A 22,675-nucleotide genomic window follows, 5' to 3' on the forward strand; every position below is an offset into this window, starting at 1 on the left:
TCCTCGGGCTGTAAGATATAAACAAAAACATCCAAAACATACAATTTTTTTCATAAACATAAACATATAAAACATATAAAACATCATCAGCAGCAATAAACTTTTCATATAAACATTCTTGTTTCTGGTTCCTCCGGTCACGGTGCAACTTGTGACCGGGTAAAGTGCGACAGTAATAAAACAGTTTCCTATAAAACCGGTAGGGGGCGCTTTAGGAAGCGCAACTATATACAAGGGGATATGGCCGCTCTCAGTCCTCGGCCAGGTATTAGGGAGGATTGACCGCTCTCAGTCCTCGGTCAGTGGGAATAGGGACACACGGGGTTAACAGTTCACTCTTGGCTGGTCCCAACGGGGACTATATTTTAACTAGAACAGTTCTTATACCCTGACGGGTAACTATGTACAGTCTCTCTCTACCGTACTTCAACGACGGCGTCCTCCTGCTCCTTCTTTAGATTCTTCAGACCCGTCCGGGTCCTCTTGCTCCTCCTCACACCGCAGCTCCTCCTCCGTCAGGCGATGCACATGGAGGGCGTAGGGTCCTTTGGCACACTTGTGCCGGGTGAAGGTGACCTCGTCCCCTACATACAGGTCACGACCTCTGTGTCCCTCCGGCAGATGGCTTTCTACGTCTCTGCGGGTCACAAAGACATCGCCGGGGGTATGATGGTCTCTAATAAAGCCCCATCCGTGCTGCATGTTGAATTTTATCACAGTCCCGGTGGAAGGGGGACCATGTGCTGCACGGGGATTCCTCCTGGTCCGGCTCTTCTGCTCAGCGCTCCTTATCTGCGCTTGCTGTTCCCGGACCCGCCTCTCTCTCCGCTCCCTCTCGAAGACCTCGAGCTGCTGGCGGCAGCACTCTGCACGCTCCGCTGCGGCCGCCCGAGTCTCCTGAGTGAACCCCATGAGGTCTCCTCCGGTGGGGTCCCACTCAAACTGTGCCTCCTCCAGCGGGGGCGAGGTCCTCTTTACAGGCTTCGGAGCCGGAATCAGGGGCTCGTCTAGGGGTCTCTCTTTCCGGAGTCGGGGATGGTGAAACTCCGGTGGCCATATAAAGGGCTGCCCATCCGGGCACGTATGCTGGGCAAATAGATTTTCACCCAGGAGCGGCACTCTAGATGTGGAGGGCGCGTTGATGGTAGTGGCGCCCGGGTCGACCAGGCCTTGCGACCAGGCTTGGGGCACCCTAAAGGCAAAGGGCACCGTAAGAACGGCGGCGCCCGTGGTTACTCGGCCCTGCGGCCAGGCCGGTGGCTCCGCGGAGGTAGGGGGCGCTGTTGGTATTGCGGCGCCCGGAGGTACTAGGCCTTGCGACCAGGCCGGTGGTATTTCCTGCTTGGCCACGCTCGAGGTCGAGGCGTGTGACGTCACAGGGGTCGCGGCCGCAGTTTCCGGTTGAGGCCTAGTCGGCGGCGGTGACGATGCAGCGACGGGCACGGCAGGGGGAATTTCGGGCTCTGCGACGGGGAGCTGGGGCAGGCACGCGGTTTCCCGGCTCGGGGTAGAGACGTCCCCTTTACCTGCCTCCGTCCGTTCAGCTCCCTTCTCGGCGCCGTCTCCTGCCTTCATTCCTCCTGCGCCATCCTCAGAGGCGGTCTGTCTCCTCGTCTCGGGTGGCGTGCTCCGCTGACGGGTGCCGGTCTGCTGGGCCATCTCTCGGCTCCACTCCGCCAACGTCTCTCGCTGCACCCGGGCCATCCTCCGTGCGAGGCCCTCCAGCGCGGTCTGTGCACACTCCCGGTCTCGGGGGAGCTGTGTTAGGATCTCCAGCAGGCCTTCTGGAGTGGCGACCTGCAACAGGCTCCTGACCACTGGGTCGGTGCTGCCTGACTCTCCCTCCATCTCCGGGTGCGCTCTCTCCAGACTGCTCCAGGCGACACCCATCTTCGTTCTCTTGTTCCGTCTCCGCCCACATTGAGGGTGGTCCCGGGGCAACTTAGTGATTGTCAGTTCCAGGGGCAGTTCTCTCACGCTGATGGACACTTCCAGCATCACAGTCTCTGTTGGTGGGCGCGGTTTCCGCTTTTGGCGCCATTCTTCGACCTGGCCCACGATGGGAGGTGACCTCTTGCCACCCTCTGGCACGCCCATAATGGCGTCCGCTCTTCCAAGGTGGGAAATCTTCGGAAATGGCGGGAATCGTCTCCCAGTGGCGGGAAACTCCATGGATGGCGGGAAAAAGCTGCAAATGGCGGACAACCGGCGGGAAACGACCTGTGATGGGGTCCGTTGGCGGGGACCCTCCGGAACCGGCAGGAGACTTCTTTTTGAGGTAACGGTGAACTTTTCTTCAGGCACGCAGTACCCGGTTGTTGCGGGCACGTAATCCTGCCGACTACGCCAAAGTTGACGCGCCCCCTGGGCCAGTGTTGTTGGGGATACCCGGAGCCGGATCAGATGGGGGTTGTAGTCTCCGAGTGGCTGTGACCCGGTCCGTGCCCAGGGTGTCAAGCTCAGTGTGTGGCAGTCCTACAGATGTTACTAGATGTTCTTTTGTGTCGACTACGCCACCCGTTGAATTGCGGTCAATACGGCCGCCGCTGCAGCAGGGTCCGCTGAGGCTGGTGATGTATGTGCAGCTCAGGTAGTATAACCCCCAACGGGAGGGGTATAGCCTCAGGGGGTCAGTTGCAGAGGATGGGGGTTGTGGTGGTGCAGCGAGGATGGAAATGAGACTCAGAGTCGGGCTGTGCAGTTCAGGGTTTGTTTACTTACTGCAGTTGTTCTGGTCACTCCGGCCTTAAGTGACCACCCGAGCCGTGCTGCGTCCACCAGGTCCTGGACTCAGCCAACCCCCAGGTGATTCTGGAGCGTGGTCCTGAGCTCCCTTTCTGTCCTGTCCTCTTCTCTGGCCTTCCCCACCAGGGATCCACCTATGTCCGGCTCCCTCGGGCCTCTTGGTGGTAAACCCTTGTCTCTGGGTTCCCTGACCCTATTCCTGGTCTGCCTTCCGGGTGGATTTAGTGGGTGATCGTGGCAGATCGGTCCTGCCCACGACCTCCGGTTCCTGGCTAAGGTGTGCTGTAGCCTCTGCCAGCTTGGGATCCGGTACCCTGTTGCCAACTCTTCACCCTCTGGTCTAATTTGGGCTCTTGGAGTTCCTTCGTTCTCCCCCTCTGGGTCTTTCTTTCTCCTCTCTCTCTCTCTTGGCCTTGGAGCTGCTCTTCTCCTCTGCTCTGACAGACTGACCTCACTCTGCAAAAGACTGACCCTGATCTAAGATGGTGCCCACCTTATATACTCCCTCTATGTGTGAGCTCAGGTGACCAGCACCCAATGAGCTCCTAGCTTTACCCAGGCTGCTCCCCCTATCTGCCCCTACACCACTGGGATGTTCCACCCCCCTCCCACTCCAGCCAGGAACAGACACTGTCGTACCTGCACATTTCTCTAGTGGGAGTACCATCGGTCTGTTCCCCGGAAATGGGATGTGTGTAGTGCATGCAGCTAACTGAGCTCAGTTCCACACTCCATCCTTACCCGGGAGTGGAATATCACACCTCTGGGTTGAGGTGCAATACCCCTGTAGCAGCCGAATCCTCAGGGTGCTACATTGGCATGGGCGGAAGAGACAGAGATGCGCTGCATGTCTCGATCTGCCGCGCCGCCCTCCTCCTCTAATGTATATTCTCCCCACTTCCTGCTGTAGCCACCACGTGCAGTGTGCTGGGCCTGCAGGGCTGCGTTTCCAGTATCAGCATACTTCGCTAACGCCACAGGCACACTGGGAATGGGCGAACCTGAGTGACGTCAGAGGGGGCCCAACCGGAAGAAGATGGCGGTGCCCTAGGCGAAAACACGAAGATAGAGCGTCCTGGCTTAGGGCAGGTGTAGGGGGGGAGTAATCATAGGACCGGTGGAGGCGGAACCGGGGTGTAGCGCGGTGGAGTCTCTTAAAAAGGGGATTAATCCAGAGTGTCAGCGCTTATGCTCAGCGCTCACCTCTGTCATGGAGGACCAGCAACTGCAATCACCTCCAGCTCTCCATCAGCAAGCTCATGGTAAAGGGGGCAGCCATTTAAGTGGAAGGAGCAGCAGCCATCCAAGTGGCAGGAGCGGCAACCGTCCCAGCCAGAGGAGTGGAAGGTCGCAGGACTCCTTGGTGTCCAGAGGAGATGCCAAATGGATCCCAGAACAGCCTCCGAATCCGGTACCCTTAAAGTAACAGCGGGTGGTGAGTGATCTTCGTGAATGTCACCATTTTTTTAATTGGGCCCCTCTTCTGTGTTTATATCACTAGGAGCCTAAAAAGGCTAGTGCTAAGAAGAGGAATAGAGAGTGTGCCCTATGTAAGACCCTGCTAGCAGTGGACTGGCAGAAAAGTCTCTGCTCAGACTGCATCTATAAAACAATCAGTGAAGAGACCCCAGACTTTACTGCATCCCTTAGATCCACTATCAGGGATGAGGTAGAAGGCTCCCTAAAAGCCCTATTAAAAAAGGGAATAAAAACTTAGGGAAGTCTCCACTGATTCCGACGATTCCTCAATATCAGAGGGAGAATATTGTAGTGAATCCTCATCCTCCTCGGACAGTGACATGGGGGAAAGACCATGCCTTCCGGCGGCCGAAACGGATAGGCTGGTGAAAGCTGTAAGGTCAACAATGGGCCTAAAGGATAAAAAAGCATTGAGGTCCCTTGAGGATGTAATGCTCGGAGGGTTGGAGGAAAGGAAAAAGCGAACCTTTCCGGTGAACAGTAAAATCCAAGTACTCATTAACAAAAAGTGGGAAAAAACGGAAAGAACTGGTGCCTTGCCCTCATCCTCTAAAAGGAGATATTCTTTTGAGGAAGAGGACTCAGAAACGTGGGATAAGGTTCCTAGAATTGATGGGGCAGTAGTTAAAATCATCAAAGAGGTTGGCCCTACCCTTGCAGGATTCCAGGGTGCTCAGAGAGCCACTAGACACAAAAGCGGATGGTTATCTAAAGCACACCTAGGAGGCAGCATCAGGGGATCTGAAGCCAGCGATCACTGGAACCTGTACCGCCCGCTTTCTTATGATCTGGCTGCAACAAATGGAGTACCAGCTCAAGGACAAAACCCCAAGGGATAAAATTTTAGCCAACATGCCCCTGTTACATGGAGCTGCAGCATTCTTGGCAGACACATCCGTAGACTCAATGAGGCAAGCGGCCACGTCTGCGGGGTTATCAAATGAAGCAAGACGAGACTTGTGGCTTAAGGGCTGTCCGGGAGATTTGCTGTAAAAAAACAGCATGTGCCAGTATGTTCCATACTATGTGATGACCAATTTTTATTTGGAAAAAAATTGGACGATATCTTGGAAAAAGCCAGTGACAAAAAGAAAGGCTTTCCCGGGTACACAAGTGACACAAGGAAGACTTCCTTTTGGAGGAAAAAAATTTACTAGGGGTCGTCCTCCGGATAAGAGAAGGAACTCAAAGGTAGAAAGGAGACAGGATTTATGTTTGGCGATCCCTCTTCAACTTCCAAAAAGTCCTCACAATGACATGGGATTACCAGTAGGGGGAAGGCTTTCCCTCTTTATCCAGGCATGCTGGGTTCTGGATATTGTAAGGGAAGGTCTAAAAATAGAATTTTACAAGCAAACCTTCATAGTAACCCCCCACAGGAAGTCATCAGAGGAACAACTAGCCCTAGAGACAGAAATCTTGGGCCTGATAAAAAAGCAAGTCCTGTGCGAGATCCCGGAGGAAGAAAAGGGAAATGAATTTTATTCCCCCCTTTTTTTGATAAAAAAAATGGATGGTTCTTTCAGAACCATAATCAATCTAAAAAACCTCAATAGGTGGGTAAAAAATCGCACCTTCAAGATGGAATTAGTGAACACTGCCATAAAACTGCTATACCACAACTGTTTCATGTCAGCACAGAGATTGCTAAAAGAACATTTAGAAGGGAAGGTGGAACTTTCTTTAGATGTCAGAACTCCCTCTCATTGTGGGAAGACAGAGCAAACTTAACATCAGGGGTCCAATGGGTAAAGCAGGTAAAAGACATACAACGGATGCAAGCAGCTCAGGTTGTGGGGCACACCTGTGGAATCATACGATTCAGGAGGCATAGTCAGCTATCGAGAGAGATCAGGCATCGAACTTGAAAGAGCTGTGGGCTGTAGGAAGAGCTCTAAAAGGCTTTCTTCCCTTCCTTCTTGGTCACCACGTCAGGGTCATGTCGGACAACCGGATTACGGTAGCGTATATCAATCACCAGGGGGAACAAGGTCCCACTCCCTAATGATGGCAGCAAGCAAACTCTTCCAGCTGGCAGAACAACACCTTTTGTCCCTTACAGCGCTACATATAAAAGGAGTAGAAAATACCAAGGCAGACTTCAAACAGGCTGAAACAGGGGGAATAGACTCTGAACGCTCGGGTCTTTCAGCAGATAGCTCTCGCATGGGGGTTACCAGAAATAGACCTATTTGCCGACAAGCAGAACAGAAAAGTAAAAAAAATTCTGTTCAATAAACCCCAGAGAAAATCCGTACGCAGTAGACGCCCTTCAGATTCCCTGGAACTTCAGGATTGCTTCCCTCCGATAACGATGATTCCAACAGTCGTGAAAAAGATAAGTGAGGATCTGGCGAGGGTGATTCTGATTGCTCCATTCTGGCCAAAAAGACGATGGTTCTCCCTTATAAGTACTATGTCAGAGTCAGATCCGTGGATCCTGCTGGAGATCCCGAACCTTCTTGCTCAAGGCCCAGTATTCCACACTCAAGTGAAGGGCTTCCATCTAGCAGCGTGGAATTTGAAAGGGCAATACTGAGTCAGAAAGGTTTCTCACAAGGATTAGTCTCCACCTTGTTAAAAAGAAGGAAGCCGATAACGTCAAGGATTTATGGCAGGACGTGGAAGAAATTTCTAGAATTTTCAGGGCAGCCTCTACGGAAAAAAGTTCCAATGGGTCCCATTCTAGAATTCCTACGTCAGGATTTGAACTAGGATTAGCGACTAGTACCCTCAAGGTTCAGGTATCAGCCTTAGGTGCATTGTACAACTGTATTCTCGCGGCCAATAAGTGGGTGTCACGATTCATAAAATCCTGTGGTAGGTCCAGGCCAGTCACAATCCCAAGAGTTCCCTCATGGGATCTAAATCTGGTACTAGAAGCATTAACCAAGAAACCATTTGAACCTCTACAGCAGTTGTCAGCTAATTTCCTTACCATTAAAACCATTATATTGGTGGCGCTAACATCTGCCTGCAGGGTGAGCGATAAACAGGCCCTGTCCATATGCCCTCCTTATAAACAGATATTTGAGGATAGGGTTATACGGAGGCCTGATCTGGCCTACCTTCCTAAGGTAGCTTTAAAGTTCCATCGGAGCCAAGAAATCAGCCTGCCCTCTTTTTATAATAATCCTAGGAATCCTGGGGAGGAAAGACTCCATAGGTTAGATGTTAGAAGAACTCTGCTAGAGTACATGTCTATGACCAGTCAGTGGAGGAAAGCCAAGTCCCTATTTGTAGCCTTTCAGGGTAGCAGAAATGGATACGGGATGTCTAAAAGTACCATTGCTAGGTGGATCAGGGAGGCCATTAGTCTGTCCTACTCTGCTAGTGGTGCTCCGGTTCCTGAGGGAATCAAGGCTCACTCCACCAGAGCTGTGGTGACCTCCTGGGCAGAGAAGGCAGAGGTATCGATTGATCAAATTTGTAAGGCCGCTATCTGGTCCTCACCATCTACCTTCTGTAGGCACTATAGACTAGATCTATCCTCCTCTGCTGACTTGACCTTTGGTAGAATGGTACTGCAAGCAGTGGTCCCTCACTAAGATGTTTCAATTCTCCAAAAATCTCTCAGGTGTGCTGTCATGGGTGAAGGGAAAACAACGGTAGCTGTTTTTTCCAGAACCCATGATGGCACCCGTATTCCCCCCTTCCCCTTTCTCAACATATGGGTGTGCACTATAGATAAATACTTCAAAATAACACTATTTTAAAACCTCACCCCTCAAAGTGCTCAAAACCACATTAAAGAATTGGATTAACCCTCCAGGTGCCTCACAGGAGCTGAAGCAATGTGGAAGGAAAAAATGTAAATTTAATGTTTTCCCACTAAAATGTTGCTTTAGCCCCAAATTTTTCATTTTCACAAGGGTAACAGGAGAAAATAGACCCCAAGATTTGTTGTACAATTTCTCCTGAGTATGCCGATACTTCATATGTAGTGGAAAACTACTGTTTGGGCGCACGGCAGGGCTCTGAAGGGAAGGAGCGCTATCTAACCTTTGGAGCGCAAAATTGACTATAGACGGCTGATGCCATGTCACATTTGCAGAGTCCCTAATTTCAGCTGAACATGTAAAAATTGTTGACAGGTTCCCTTTAATGTAGGACTGACTTGACACCATACCACATATCTGTGGTGAGATCTACTAGCTCCTGCAGATTCTCTTCACTTTTCACTCACTTCAGTGGGCATTCTCCCTCTACAGATAATTGATTACTATGGGTACTAGTCATATATGAAAATCTATTCCTGTGTCCTGTGAAAATCTATTCCGGCTTCAGTTTCCTGAGAGAATCTCTCATCAAAATAATGTAATACAGCATTTCTTTCTCCTGCCTGGAGCATTCAGGGACACAGCTTACAGAAGAGGTTGCCTTGAGAAGACGTTGCCTTGAGAAGACAACTCCTTTATTCTTCATGGTATATAAAAAGTGATGATGATCAGAAATTTCCAACTCACCTACGTCTTGAGGGTACTATTTGTACAAATAATATTCAGCAAACAAAAGTCTGTGGCGTGCTAACAAGAAACAAAAATAGATTTGACTGTGACCACTTTAAAATCTTGATTTGTTTTCAAGCATCTTGTGGAAATACTTAGAACTAAGAAATCCTTTCTATCATCACTTGGATAAGGTGTAGTAGGAAGATGACTGGTCAACAGGTGACACCTGAGATATTTTGCACAAAACAGTTATTAGTCTTCCTGACAGTTATAATATTGACTAAATATACACTGCTTAAAAAATAAAGGGAACACTCAAATAACACATCCTAGATCTGAATGAATGAAATATTCTCATTGAATACTTTGTTCTGTACAAAGTTGCTGACAACAAAATCACACAAAAATCATCAATGGAAATCAAATTTATTAACCAATGGAGGCCTGGATTTGGAGTCACCCCCAAAATTAAAGTGGAAAAACACACAACAGGCCTGGGCATGCTTCTGATGAGGTTGCGGATGGTCTCCTGTGGGATCTGCTCCCAGACCTGGACTAAAGCATCCGCCAACCCCTGGACAGTCTGTGGTGCAACGTGATGTTGGTGGATGGGGCGAGACATGATGTCCCAGATGTGCTCAATCGGATTCAGGTCTGGGGAATGGAGGGGCTAGTCCATAGCTTCAATGCCTTCATCTTGCAGGAACTGAAGACACACTCCAGCCACATGAGGTCTGGCATTGTCCTGCATTAGGAGGAAGCCAGAGCCAACTGCACCAGCATATGGTCTCACAAGGGGTCTGAGGATCTCATCTCGGTACCTAATGGCAGTCAGGCTACCTCTGGCGAGCACATGAAGGGCTGTGCGGCCCTCCAAAGAAATGCCACCCCACACCATTACTGACCCACTGCCAAACCGGTCATGCTGAAGGATGTTGTAGGCAGTTGATCGCTCTCCACGACGTCTCCAGACTGTCACGTCTGTCACATATGCTCAGTGTGAACCTGCTTTTGTTATGATAGGCTACAAGCACTAAGGAAAGACAGGAGATCTGTCCCTACAATAGAACTAAGCTAGATCCCTACGATGTAACGGGGAACCTGATCCTGCGATCAGACCCGTTAAAGTCCTCAGCTAGTCTGAACGAAGACCTATAGATGTGAGGGAGGGATCCCTACAAGAACTAGGGACTGGGAGAAAGATGGACACCTCCTAGCAGAAATTGTAGCAGTAAAAAGACAAACAAACAACATAGAACATAGAGGTCAAGAGACCTAGCTAAACTGACTGAGAAAGGTTACAAAGCACCTGGCTAGCTTAAGAGTAGAAATTACAATGAAGTCCAGCATGGCCAGAAGGGCGGAGCAGGATTAAATAGGCAAAAAGATCATGTGACCAGCAAAATAGAAAAAACCTAACAGAAGAGTTCTAACAGAACCCCCTCTTCTATGAGGATCCTCCGGATCCCCTAGGCCCAGGCTTATCAGGAAACCTCTTGTGAAACGCTCTGATAAGTCTGGAAGCAGAAACATCATCCGCCCTCACCCATGAGTTATCCTCGGGACCGAAACCCTTCCAAGCGACGAGATACTGCAAACTCACCCTATACCGTCTAGAATTAAGGATGCGGGAAATTTCATATTCCCTGTCCTCCACCACCGGAGGAACAGTGGCAGTGGCGTCTCTATCTGATACATCAGCTTTTTTCAATAGAGAAACATGAAACACCGGATTAATCTTCCAGGAGGTAGGAACCTCCAACCTAACAGCAGATTGGTTAACTACCTGAAGCACCTTAAAGGACCCTACAAACTTGGGACCCAATTTTTTAGAAGGAATCCTCAACCGCAGATTCCTAGAGGACAACCAAACCATGTCACCAACCATAAACAAAACCTCTTGACGTTTCCTGTCAAAGTACCTCTTAGATTTTTTGTTAGCCTCCTGAAGATTACCACGCACATCCGTCCAAACTCTCTCCAAATCACCGGAAAAACTCTCCTCCTCCGGCACAGCCGATACCAAATTGGAGAATGACCCAAAAGACGGATGTCTCCCAGAACAACAAAAAAAAGGCGAACACCCAGCAGAAGAGGATGTATGGTTGTTAAGAGCAAATTCAGCAAGCGGCAGAAACTCAGACCACCCCTCTTGATTGTCTGCCACAAAACAACGCAAGAACTGCTCAACATCCTGATTCTTCCTTTCTGTCTAGCCATTAGACTCAGGATGATATCCAGATGTAAACGACAAATGAACTCCCAACCTGTCACAAAAGGCACGCCAAAAACGAGCCACGAACTGAGGTCCCCTATCAGAAACAATGTCAGTAGGAACACCATGGAGTCTGACAATTTCCTTGACAAAGGCCTTAGCGAGTGTCTTAGCGCAGGGCAGTTTGATGAAGGGAACCAAGTGACACATCTTGCTAAAACGGTCCACGACCACCCAGATGACCGTGAAACCCTCAGAGGAGGGAAGGTCAGTAATAAAGTCCATAGCCAGATGTGTCCAAAGTGCACTAGGAACCTCCAGAGGGCAAAGCAACCCCGCAGCAGGAGTATGAGAAGACTTAGATCTAGCACACACAGTACATTGACGCACCCACTTAATGATTTCCTTCTGCCATCCAGGCCACCAAAAACTGCGACCCACAAGTCTCTTGGTCTCAGAAATTCCTGGATGACCTGCCAACCGAGACTCATGACACTCAACAAACAAATCTCTCCTAAAGGTCCTAGGCACAAACAACCTCCCATGGGGAGTGTTAGATGGGGCATTCTCCTGTGCTTTAAGAATCTCATCTTCCAAAACGGAGTCCAATGCAGCAATCACAACACCTTCTTGTAAAATGCTCTCCTCCTCCTCCTCAGGACCGACCATGGGAGAAAAGCTGCGAGACAACGCATCAGCTTTAACATTCTTGGTACCCGGGATGTAAGTAACGGAAAAATTAAACCACGAAAAAAAAAGTGCCCACCTAGCCTGACGGGCATTCAAGCGCTTGGCAGCATCAAGATAGATCAGATTTTTATGATCAGTGAAAACCTGAATGGGAAATTCAGCACCTTCCAAGAGATGACGCCAGTGTTCAAATGCGAGTTTAATAGCCAGCAATTGCCGATTACCAATATCGTAATTAAGTTCAGTCTCAGAAAAATTTTTTTGAAAAAAAGGCACAGGGATGTACTTCATCCTTGTTTTCCTGAGACAACACCGCACCGACCCCCACAGAAGAAGCATCAACCTCAACCAAAAACGGCTTAGTCACATCAGGCTGCATAAGGATGGGGGCAGAGCTGAACCTCTCCTTTAGAAACACAAACTCTTCAATGGCCTCAGTAGTCCACTGAACCGTATTAGCACCTTTCCTGGTGAGATCGGTCAGTGGTTTAACAATAATAGAAACATTTTTAATGAATTTTCTGTAATAATTGGCGAAACCCAAAAACCTCTGTATTCATTTCAAACCAATAGGCCTAGGCCATTCCTGCACAGCTTGAACTTTCACCGGGTCCATCTCAAAGCCCTCGCTGGAGATAATGTAGCCCAAAAAACTAATTCTCTGTACAGCGAACTCACATTTCTCTAGTTTAGCAAAAAGCGAATTGTCAATTAATAACTGTAATACCTCACGTACGCTCTGCCAATGAGACTCCAGATCAGGCGAATAAATCAAAATGTCATCCAAATACACAACCACATTTTTGCCGATCAAAGGTCTAAGGATGTCATTAATAAGATTCTGAAAAAATGCTGGTGCATTGGTAAGACCAAAAGGCATAACCAGATTCTCAAAATGACCCACAGGAGTGTAAAAAGCAGTCTTCCATTCATCACCCTCCTTCATGCGCAACAAATTGTATGCCCCCCGGAGATCAATTTTAGAGAACCACTTGGCCCCCACTAACTGGTTAAACGAATCAGGAATCAATGGCAGTGGGTAGGGATTACGTACAGTAATTTTATTAATCTCGCGAAAGTCCAGACAAGGACGTAAACCGCCGTCCTTTTTTTTTAACAAAAAAAAATCCAACAGCCACAGGTGACTTAGAGGGTCTGATATGACCGGCGGCCAAGCTCGTCTGTATGTATTCCTCCAAAGCCTTTCTCTCAGGAATAGTAAGATTAAATAAACGACTTTTAGGAAGAGTCGCTCCAGGGACAAATTCAATGGTACAATCATAGTCTCTATGGGGAGGCAAAATTTGCGACTCTTCCTCAGAAAAAACTTTCCAAAAATCCTGAATAGGTACAGGTAATTCCCCTTTATCCACAGCAGCAATGCGCCCGTTACAACACTTGTCATAACACTTAGGGCTCCAGGACTTAATTTCATTAGTAGACCAATCCAGTACAGGATTGTGCAATTTTAACCAGGGTAACCCCAAAACTACTGGAGAAGGCAAATTATTTAATACTACCAAATCCAAATTTTCTTGGTGAATACCATTAATAGTGAGGGGAAATTCTTAAACCTTGTGAGTAACACATTTCAAGGGAGAGCCATCGACAGAAACCACGGCAATAGGGGATGACAAAGGTTTGGGTTTTAATTTAAGTTTTTCCAAGAATCCCCTATCAATCACATTCAGAGTAGAACCACAATCCACAAATACCCGAAATTCAATTAATTCTTCCTGAGCGGCAGTAGTAGCAGGAAGAAATACCCCCTTAGTGTTTAAACAGGCTATACGTGCGTAACTGACCTCTTTTTTTTTTTCTTTGTTCATACGAAGCACACAGTTCTTAATGAAATGGTCAGATTTTCCGCAATAAAAGCACAAACCTTCAGAAAACCTGTGGTCTTTTTCCTGAGAGCGGGGTGACATCGCCCCAATCTCCATCGGCTCTCCAATGTTAGTACAGACCCTCTCAAGACTAGGAGCTGACATGGCAAAGGATTTACTCTCATTAACCCTTGCACGCAGTCTCCTGTCCACCCGTATAGCTAATTGCATTGACTCCTGCAAGTTTCCAGGTGTAGGATAAGCAATAAGCAGATCCTTAACCCTTTCACCTAGCCCAGCAAGAAACAAACTTTTCAGAGCTGAATTGTTCCACCCCACCTGAGCAGACCACCGACGGAAGTGAGTACAATAATTTTCCACATTACCTGATCCCTGCCTCAAAAGTCTCAATTCCGTCTCAGCTGAAGAGACACGATCAGGATCATCATACAACAACCCCAAAGCAGAAAAAAAACTATCCACTGATCTAAAGCATGGGTCACTAGGTTGGAGAGAAAAGGCACATCCCTGAGGTTCTTTGCGCAAAAGTGACATTATGAACCCTATGCGCTGTGATTCATCACCAGAGGATGTGGGTCTCAAACGAAAATACAATAAACAAGTATTTTTAAAGGAAAAAAAATCTTGTTCACCAAAAAACAAATCAGGCAATCGTACCTTTGGCTCCACAAAATGCGCTTCAGAACAGCTACTCACGTGTTGCTGGAGCTCGGCCACCTCCAGAGAGAGTCCCTGCAGGCGTTGAGCCAAATCCTGAACCGACACCATGATGGAAACTGGAGGTCTTTCCTTAGAGATATTTTTGGTCTGGACTTACTGTTATGATAGGCTACAAGCACTAAGGAAAGACAGGAGATCTGTCCCTACAATAGAACTAAGCTAGATCCCTACGATGTAACGGGGAGCCTGATCCTGCGATCAGACCCGCTAAAGTCCTCAGCTAGTCTGAACGAAGACCTATAGATGTGAGGGAGGGATCCCTACAAGAAAAGTAAAATAATAAACCAACCTCATCCTTACCTTTCCATGGTTCCCAGGATGGCTTCAGCTCTGCTACATTCACATGACAGCTGGATCGCAGCCGAAAGCTGCCATCCAGCTTGCCATGCCGCAAACACTGAGAAGCGCAGGCATGCTTGCGCTCCTCAGTGTCTCGCTGTGACGGCATCCAGATGAGCCGAGATCATGTCCAATGAACTCAGCTCACCTCATGCACGTCACTGACAGTGTGGGAGAATTCTCCTGCGCATGCGGTGAGCGTGAGAGAATTCTCCTGCGCATGCGGTGAGCGCAGGAGAATTCTCCCACACTGTCAGTGACGTGTATGAGGTGAGCTGAGTTCATTGGATATGAACTCGGCTCATCTGGATACCGTCACAGCGAGACGCTGAGGAGCGCAAGCATGCCTGCGCTTCTCAGTGTCTGCGGCATGGCAAGCTGGATGGCAGCTTTCGGCTGTGATCCAGCCTGTCATGTGAATGTAGCAGAGCTGAAGCCGTCCTGGGAACCATAGAAAGGTAAGGATGAGGTTGGTTTATTATTTTACTTTTATTGCAGGAGATCGTTGGCTTCAGCTGGAATGGGCGATACGGTAAGTATGGTTTAATTTAGAACATTAAAGAATTGTGTGTTTATTTCAATTAAAGGACTTTATTCTGGGTGTTTGTGTTTTTTTTAACTTAGTCTATGGGGTTAGCAATGGGGGTGTCTTATAGACGCCTCTCCATTACTAACCTGGGCTTGATGTCAGCTGACATTATAAGCTGACATCAACCCCAGCCCTATTACTCCACTGCCACCGCTACAGGGCAGTGGGAAGAGCGAGGCTAAGTGCCATAATTGGCGCATCCTATGGATGCGCCATTTCTGGGGTGGCTGACGGTTGGTGTTTCTAGCCTGGGAGGGGGCCAATATTCATGGCACCCTTCTTGGGCTATTAATTTCAGCCCCCAGCTGTCTGCCTAGCCTTTGCTAGCTATTAAAATAGGGGGGACCCCAAGTCATTTTTTTTTTGGGTCCCCCATTTTAATACCTAGTAAAGGCTAGGTATTCAGCTGGGGGCTGATATTAGTAGCCTGGGAAGCTCTGTGGGTATTACCCCCTTCCCAGGCTTCAAACAGCTGCCCCAGCCATCTGCTTAACCTCCGCTAGAGACTAAAATTATGGGGAACCCCACGCCAATTTTTTTTTTAATAAATCCTTTATTTTAACACTAAATGACAACTACAGTAATCAACACTATCACTGTACTTATTATATGTGACTGACATGTTTCTATCTATCTAATCTATGTGTGATGCTCTATTCTTTCTGTTCTAAATTGTCGGGTACCGATGCTGAATTGCCTGCCGGCTTTTTTAAAGAGAAGGGTGCATGAAAACACTATTATTTTTTTTTAATAAATCCTTTAACACTAAATGACAAGTACAGTAACCAACACTGTCACTATACTTCTTATATATGTGACTGACATGTTTCTATCTATCTAATCTATGTGTGATGCTCTATTCTTTCTGTTCTAAATTGTCGGGTACCGGTGTATGCTGCTGCTGAATTGCCGGCTTTTCATGTTTCACTGTGAGCACTGTTCCCATCGATTTTGGCAATCACTGTAATGCCACAACCACCATGGCTGTGGCATTACAGTGAGTGGCAGACAATCCCTCCATGATTGGTGCTCTAAATAGCGCTAGACATGCAGTGAGGGTCCCGAGCTCCCGCCCGAGCAGCTTGAAAGTACTCGGCGAGCTCCGAGCATCTCGAGTACTGAGATGCTTGGGCGAGTATCGAGCAGTGGCGAGCATGCTCACTCATCACTAGTACTGAGATGTGGTCTGTGGTCCCCACCTGCATAACCACTCCTTTATTGGGGGTGTCTTGATAATTGCCAATAATTTCCATCTATTGTCTATTCCATTTGCACAACAGCATGTGAAATTGATTGTCAATCAGTGTTGCTTCCTAAGTGGACAGTTTGATTTCACAGAAGTTTGATTTACTTGGAGTTATATTCTGTTGTTTAAGTGTTCCCTTTATTTTTTTGAGCAGTGTATATTGGTAAAGGAGACACGTTGCTCTGAAAAAGTATTTGCTCCTTCACAATATATTCTATTTTTGTATGTGTGGGAGATCATTATCTTATATGTCAATCTTAACAAAAATCCAAGTAAAGTAAGATGCGCCTAATTTAGTAGTATAGTGTACAGGTCAGCCAGTTACCCAAATTCAGTTGGCGATTGCTCCCAATTTTTCTAGTCACATCAAGCTATGATTACTGCCAGACCTGTTGAATCTAAGCCTCGATTAAAGGGAACCTGTCAACAGAAAAAAAAGCTATTATCCTGCAGATATGGGATTAATCTGTAGGTAATAGTGTTATTAACCTGCCCGGTGCCTGCACTTAGCCGAACGCGGCAGGGAGAAAATGAACTTCATTCCTCCTGCAGCATTCCAGTTTCAGTCACGGGGGCAGGTCCAGCGCTGGTTCAGTCACTGCTCTGAGTATACAGAGCGGCAGCTGTAACTGCGCCCCCGGCTCTGACTGATAGCTGGCCCTAATACAGAGTCAGGCAGGGCTGGGGGCGTAGTTACAATCGTCGTTCTGTGTTCTCGGAGCAGTGACTGAACCCGTGCTGGAGTTGCCCCTGTGACTGAGACCGGAACACTTCTGGGGGGGAATAAAATTAATTTTCTCCCTGCAGCGTTCGGCTAAGTGCAGGCACCAGGCAGGTTAATAACTCTATTAACCTGCAGATTAACCCCATATCTGCAGGTTAATAGCATTTTTCTAGTGACAGGTTCCCTTTAAATAGAACCTGCATGGCAATGTGATGCAGCTAGAAGGTCTCAAAATGCAACATATGATGCATGATTTCACGACGGTTCAAATATGAATGTGAAACAAAGTAATTGAATTCTACCAATCTTGAAAATGTTACAAAGCCATTTCTAAGGCTCAGGGACTTCAGTGAACCACAAGGTGAACCACTGGAAAAAATGTGGAAAAGTTTTCCTAGGAGAGGATTGCCTATCAAAATTTCATTAAGAGTGCCTCAAAGACTCATCGAAAAGGTTATAAATAAACCCAGATGAACATTGAAACAACTTTAGGCCTCGCTAACCTCAGTTGAGGTCATGGCTAACATCTCCACTAGGACCTGCTCATGTGACATTTGCTTCTGTCATCAGGCACCGCCGTATTTATTCTGAAACCAGAAGCTCTTGATGGTGCAGGCTCTGTCCAACTACTAAGGCTAGGGTGGCTAGGATCTGCAGTGTTGAGGTTGTGTGTTGTCTAGCTTGAGATATCAGCTCCTTGCTTCTGCCAATTGAAATGCACCACACGCTACTAAAGCTTCCAGCTTACTGATAGAAGCTGCAAGATATAGCTTTGCGCTCCTCTAGTTAAGGGCTGTGTTTTCTGTTTCCGTGTAGTATATGTTTTTTCCTGTTTTGACCTCGGCTCGATTATTGACATTTCTCCTGCCCGACAGTTTTGTACATTCTGTGCCATCTTGGTTTTGACTCAGCTACCACACCATTCTCTGCAACCCTTCCATGGAAGCAATCCAGTGGACCCCAGTATAAGACCAGATCCATGTACAGGTGTTATAGGGTGAAGGCCGGAATACCTCTGGCATCTTCCAGATGGAGTGGCTTGCACCAAGTCTGTCCACGGTAGCCTTTTGGGCCTGTGGCCTCTGACAGGCGTAACAACATGATACCAAAATAAGAAAGTCACTTGGATAAAATGTCATCTAAGGAGAGTTGCAAGGCACAAACCACTGCTGACCAGTGGATCAAAGAGGGTTGCTTCGTGTTTGCCAAAAAATATCTAGATGACCCCGAAGATAAGAGATAATATTCTGTGGACTTTTCAAAAGACAGAACTTTTTGGTAGACATGGGTCCTGTTACATCACCACATTATACAATGTGTGCAACAAGAAGATAATACTAAAAGTCACACATGATGGGAGTGTGACGTTGTGGGGCTGCTTTGCTTCTATAGGATCTGAACGACTTGTTGGAAATGATGGAACCATGAAATGTAATCTTTATCACTTTATCAAAAGATCCTGAAGAAAAATGTCCACCTATCAGTTTGTGAACCAAAGCTAAAGTGCAGTTTGGTTTTGCCACAGGGCAGTGATCCAAAGAACAGAAGCAAGTCTAACTCAGAATGGCTCAAAAAAAAAAAAAAAATTAAGATTTTGAATTGGCCAAGTCAAACAGTGTTAATACTAGAAAGTTTAGATCTTGTCATGTGAATAGGCATACAAAATAAAATGAAAAGTTTAGAAATTGTGTTTACAATAAAAACCTAATTTGAGTAATACAGTATGCCAGTTTGTTGATACTTTACCTTTAATAAAATCTGTAAACTCATAGAGATATATAGACTTAGGGGGAAAGCATTAAAGCTTTTACCCGAGAATACTGGTGTATAACATTTTGAAAAGTTGCAACATTTTTTAACAATGCGGAGTTGTGCAATAATTTAGCGACTTTTGGTGTTTTCACATAAATTTGAAGCAGCGCCATCAAAATGAGCGGAGTTGGGGGAGAGCTGGGGAGGGATGGGCTGGGACTGCATCTGTCAGTCAATTTCAGCAAAACTGTCACCTTTTTTTTTTTACACCACAAATACTACTTGGAGTTGCATTTCTGGCGGGGTGCGCTCAACAGAGGAGATATGCCAAATTCGTTAAGTGGCGTGCACCTCGTATTGAATTTGGTGCATTGTACTCCAGCAAGCCCTGCATTAAGACTGGTGTGCATAACGCTAGTCTTAATAAATCAGCTCAAAGGGTTATTTTCTACTTGTTCTAACCAATTCAACTAATTTATATTTTTATGAACCTGGCATATGGACAATGTGGATGTAGGGGTTAACAAATTTACCTGGAAACAAAGGAATAAACTAGTAAACACTAATCTTTATTTCTGCTTTCATTCTATGCACTCCTATGAATTTACCCTTTTTAACAGGGAAAATATATATTTTTGTACCATGTTAGCCAGTAGATAGAAAAATTTTGAGTAGTCTCGAAAGCTTGCAACTTGTTACCATCTTTTCAGTTAGCCATTAAAAGGTATCAACCACTGAGTACTCTCAAATCTAAATATTTTTCAATCTACTGGTTAACACGGTACAAAAATATATATTTTCCCTGTATCAAAGTGGAGAATACCAGAATGTACCGCATCTTCATGGAACTTAAGTCACTTCTGAAGAAACGTGCACAATTGGACAGCGACATTTTTTTCTTATCTAAATGCAAAAAAGGAGAATCTAATTACTAAAGGACTCTAGATTACAAACACAATTCTTCATACCTACAATACTCATTATGCACAAAACCTTTGTCACAGGACTTCTGAGAGATTAAAGAAGCACCTTTTGCATGTCTTCTACAACATCAAAAGTAAAGTCCAAGGGCAATTTGAAACTCGGAGGAAAACACTTACAGAAAACACAGCAAAAATTACAGCAATACTATAACAAACTACGGACCCTTCTCATTCAGGAAAAGAAGCTACACAGATTGCGCCTAAATTCAGGACGTTATACAAACATATACTAAACAACCACTCCATTCTAGACACATAAAATAGTGTTGAGCGAGTATGTTTGGTTAACCCTTTCACCGAGTATACTCGGCCTAGCACCGAATATTTATAGAATGCTCGGGCTTTAAGTTTTCGTCGCTCCGTGAACATGATTTGCAACTGTTTGACAGATTTAATACATGTGAGGAATGCCTGTTTTTCCAGCATTCCTAACATGTATTAAATCTGTCAAACAGTTGCAAGTCATGTTCACGGAGCGACGAAAACTTAAAGCCCTAGCATTCTATAAATACTCGGTGCTCGGCCGAGTATACTCGGCGAAAGGGTTAACCGAACATACTCGCTCAACACTAATAAGCAACTAACTGGGTCATCAATCTCTCAGATTATACACCCAACAAAGCGAGCTGACCATGCTTTCTAGAGGACTCTCATTTTGTCCTACTAAGGCCCTAGATAAAACTGAACTCTGCAGTGATATGGAAAATTATTTCAGGAGACTGCGCCCGAGGAAATACTTCAATGCTACAGAAGATTCAGAACTCACTCGAACTAAAGGAAAAGGGATCTTAACAAACAAGAAAAAGTCAGATTGGACACCTCCACCTGGACGCAACCCTCTTTTGGATACATATATAGTCTCCTTCAAACATGTGATAAAATCCACCATCCTAGACACAAACAGGAGACAAGCATCCAACATCAGTGAAAGGAGAGAAATGCCATACAATCTTTGAAAACCAACAAAGAAATTATCATTAAACCGGCTGACTATGGTGGTGCAATAGTGATGATGAACACATCAGACTACATGAAGGAAGCAAACAGACAACTGATGGACACATGCTACTACAAAAAACTGGAGTCTGACCCTACACAGGATTATTACATGGAAGTAAAAAAGTTGGTATCTTGTCTGCCTGATGAATCCATAAGAGCCGATGACCTGATACCAGAGAGTCCAAGAATAGGGACATTCTATATGCTTCCCAAAATCCACAAATCTGGTAATCCAGGAAGAACAATTATTTCATGTGTGGGCACCCTTACTGAGCAAGTTTCTGGATGAGTAAAGTGTGTTCTTAAACCACTGGTAAAGATTACACCCAACTACATTCAGGACACGACAGACCTACTGAATAAACTAGCAGCAATAGATCCTCTACCCGAAGGAACCATCCTGGCCACCATGGATGTGGAATCTTGGTATTCTAATATCCCACATCAGGATGGATTAAATGCCTGCAAAATCTTCACGGAAAATACAGGAATTGATGCTGATTCTGTGGTGAAACTTACAAACTTCATCCTCAACCACAATTACTTTGAATTTGATAACAACATATATCTACAGGAGACTGGTACAGCGATGGGAAGCAAAATGGCTCCACAATATGCAAATCTTTTCATTGCCAAGCTTGAAAGTGACTTTTTGTCCTCATGTCCCATCAGGCCTCTGGCCTACTATCGTTACATTGACGATATTTTAATCATCTGGACGGAGTCTGAGCAACAGCTGAAGACATTCCATGAACACTTTAATCGATTTCATCCGCCATCAACCTAACACTCAACTACTCATGTACTGAAATTAACTTTTTGGACACCATCATCAAGCTACAGAACAATGAAATAGAGACATCCTTGTACCGGAAGCCAATCGACAGTCCAACATACCTTAAATGGGACAGTTTCCATCCAAAACACATAAAAAACTCTATTGTCTACAGCCAAGCCATCAGATACAATCGGATATGTTCCAACCCTATGGATAGAGACAAACACTTTGATGGCCTCAGAAAGACCTTTTTGAATCAGGGCTACCATCCAAGAACAATTGAGAACCAGATTACAAGAGCCACCAGAATATCAAGGAATCATCTCCTACATTACAAAACCAAACAAGAAAGCAACCGGGTGCCTCTTGTAGTCACCTACAATCCAAATCTGGAGGTGCTAAGGAGAACTGCATGGAAACTACAACCCTTACTACAAAAAGATGCCCGATTACAATCCATATTTCCAGACCCCCCACTTCTGTGTTTCAGGCAGCCCCCAAATCTAAGAAGCATCATTGTCAGAAGCTCCCTGTCATCTCCACCAACTACAGGTACCTTTCCTTGCAACCAGAAAAAATGTAAAACCTGTCCGTTTATAATGACCACAGACAAGATAAAGATCCCCAATTCACATCAGGACTACAAGATCCCAGGTACTTTCAGCTGTATCATATCTAATGTAGTGTACTTAATTATATGTACCAAATGTCCAGCTGGGGGTCTGTATGTAGGGGAGACAGGGCAAAAACTTAGGACAAGGATGAATCATCATCGCCACACAATAAAAGAAAAAAGAATAGATCTACCTGTAGCCAAGCGTTTTTGTTCCCCTGATCACAGCATCAAAGACATGAAATTAATGGTATTAAAAGGTAATTTCAAATCTCAGAGAGACAGAAGAGTCTCGGAATATAAACTCATGGTGACCTTTGACACCTTCAAAGCAGGAATGTATGTGTCAAATGGATTTATGCCATTCTACATCAACTAAGGAATGTGCTCATCAGACCTGTGGGGTCATCACAACCCTGGACCAAGTCACAGGACAATAAAACTTTCACACTCCTTATCTATTAACTGCTAAAATATTTATAGCCAGAAATGTTTATCTCTCCCA

Source organism: Phyllobates terribilis, unplaced genomic scaffold, assembly GCF_046119375.1.
Source record: "Phyllobates terribilis strain yellow unplaced genomic scaffold, ASM4611937v1 Scaffold_5__5_contigs__length_657084704, whole genome shotgun sequence".
NCBI lineage: Eukaryota > Metazoa > Chordata > Amphibia > Anura > Dendrobatidae > Phyllobates > Phyllobates terribilis.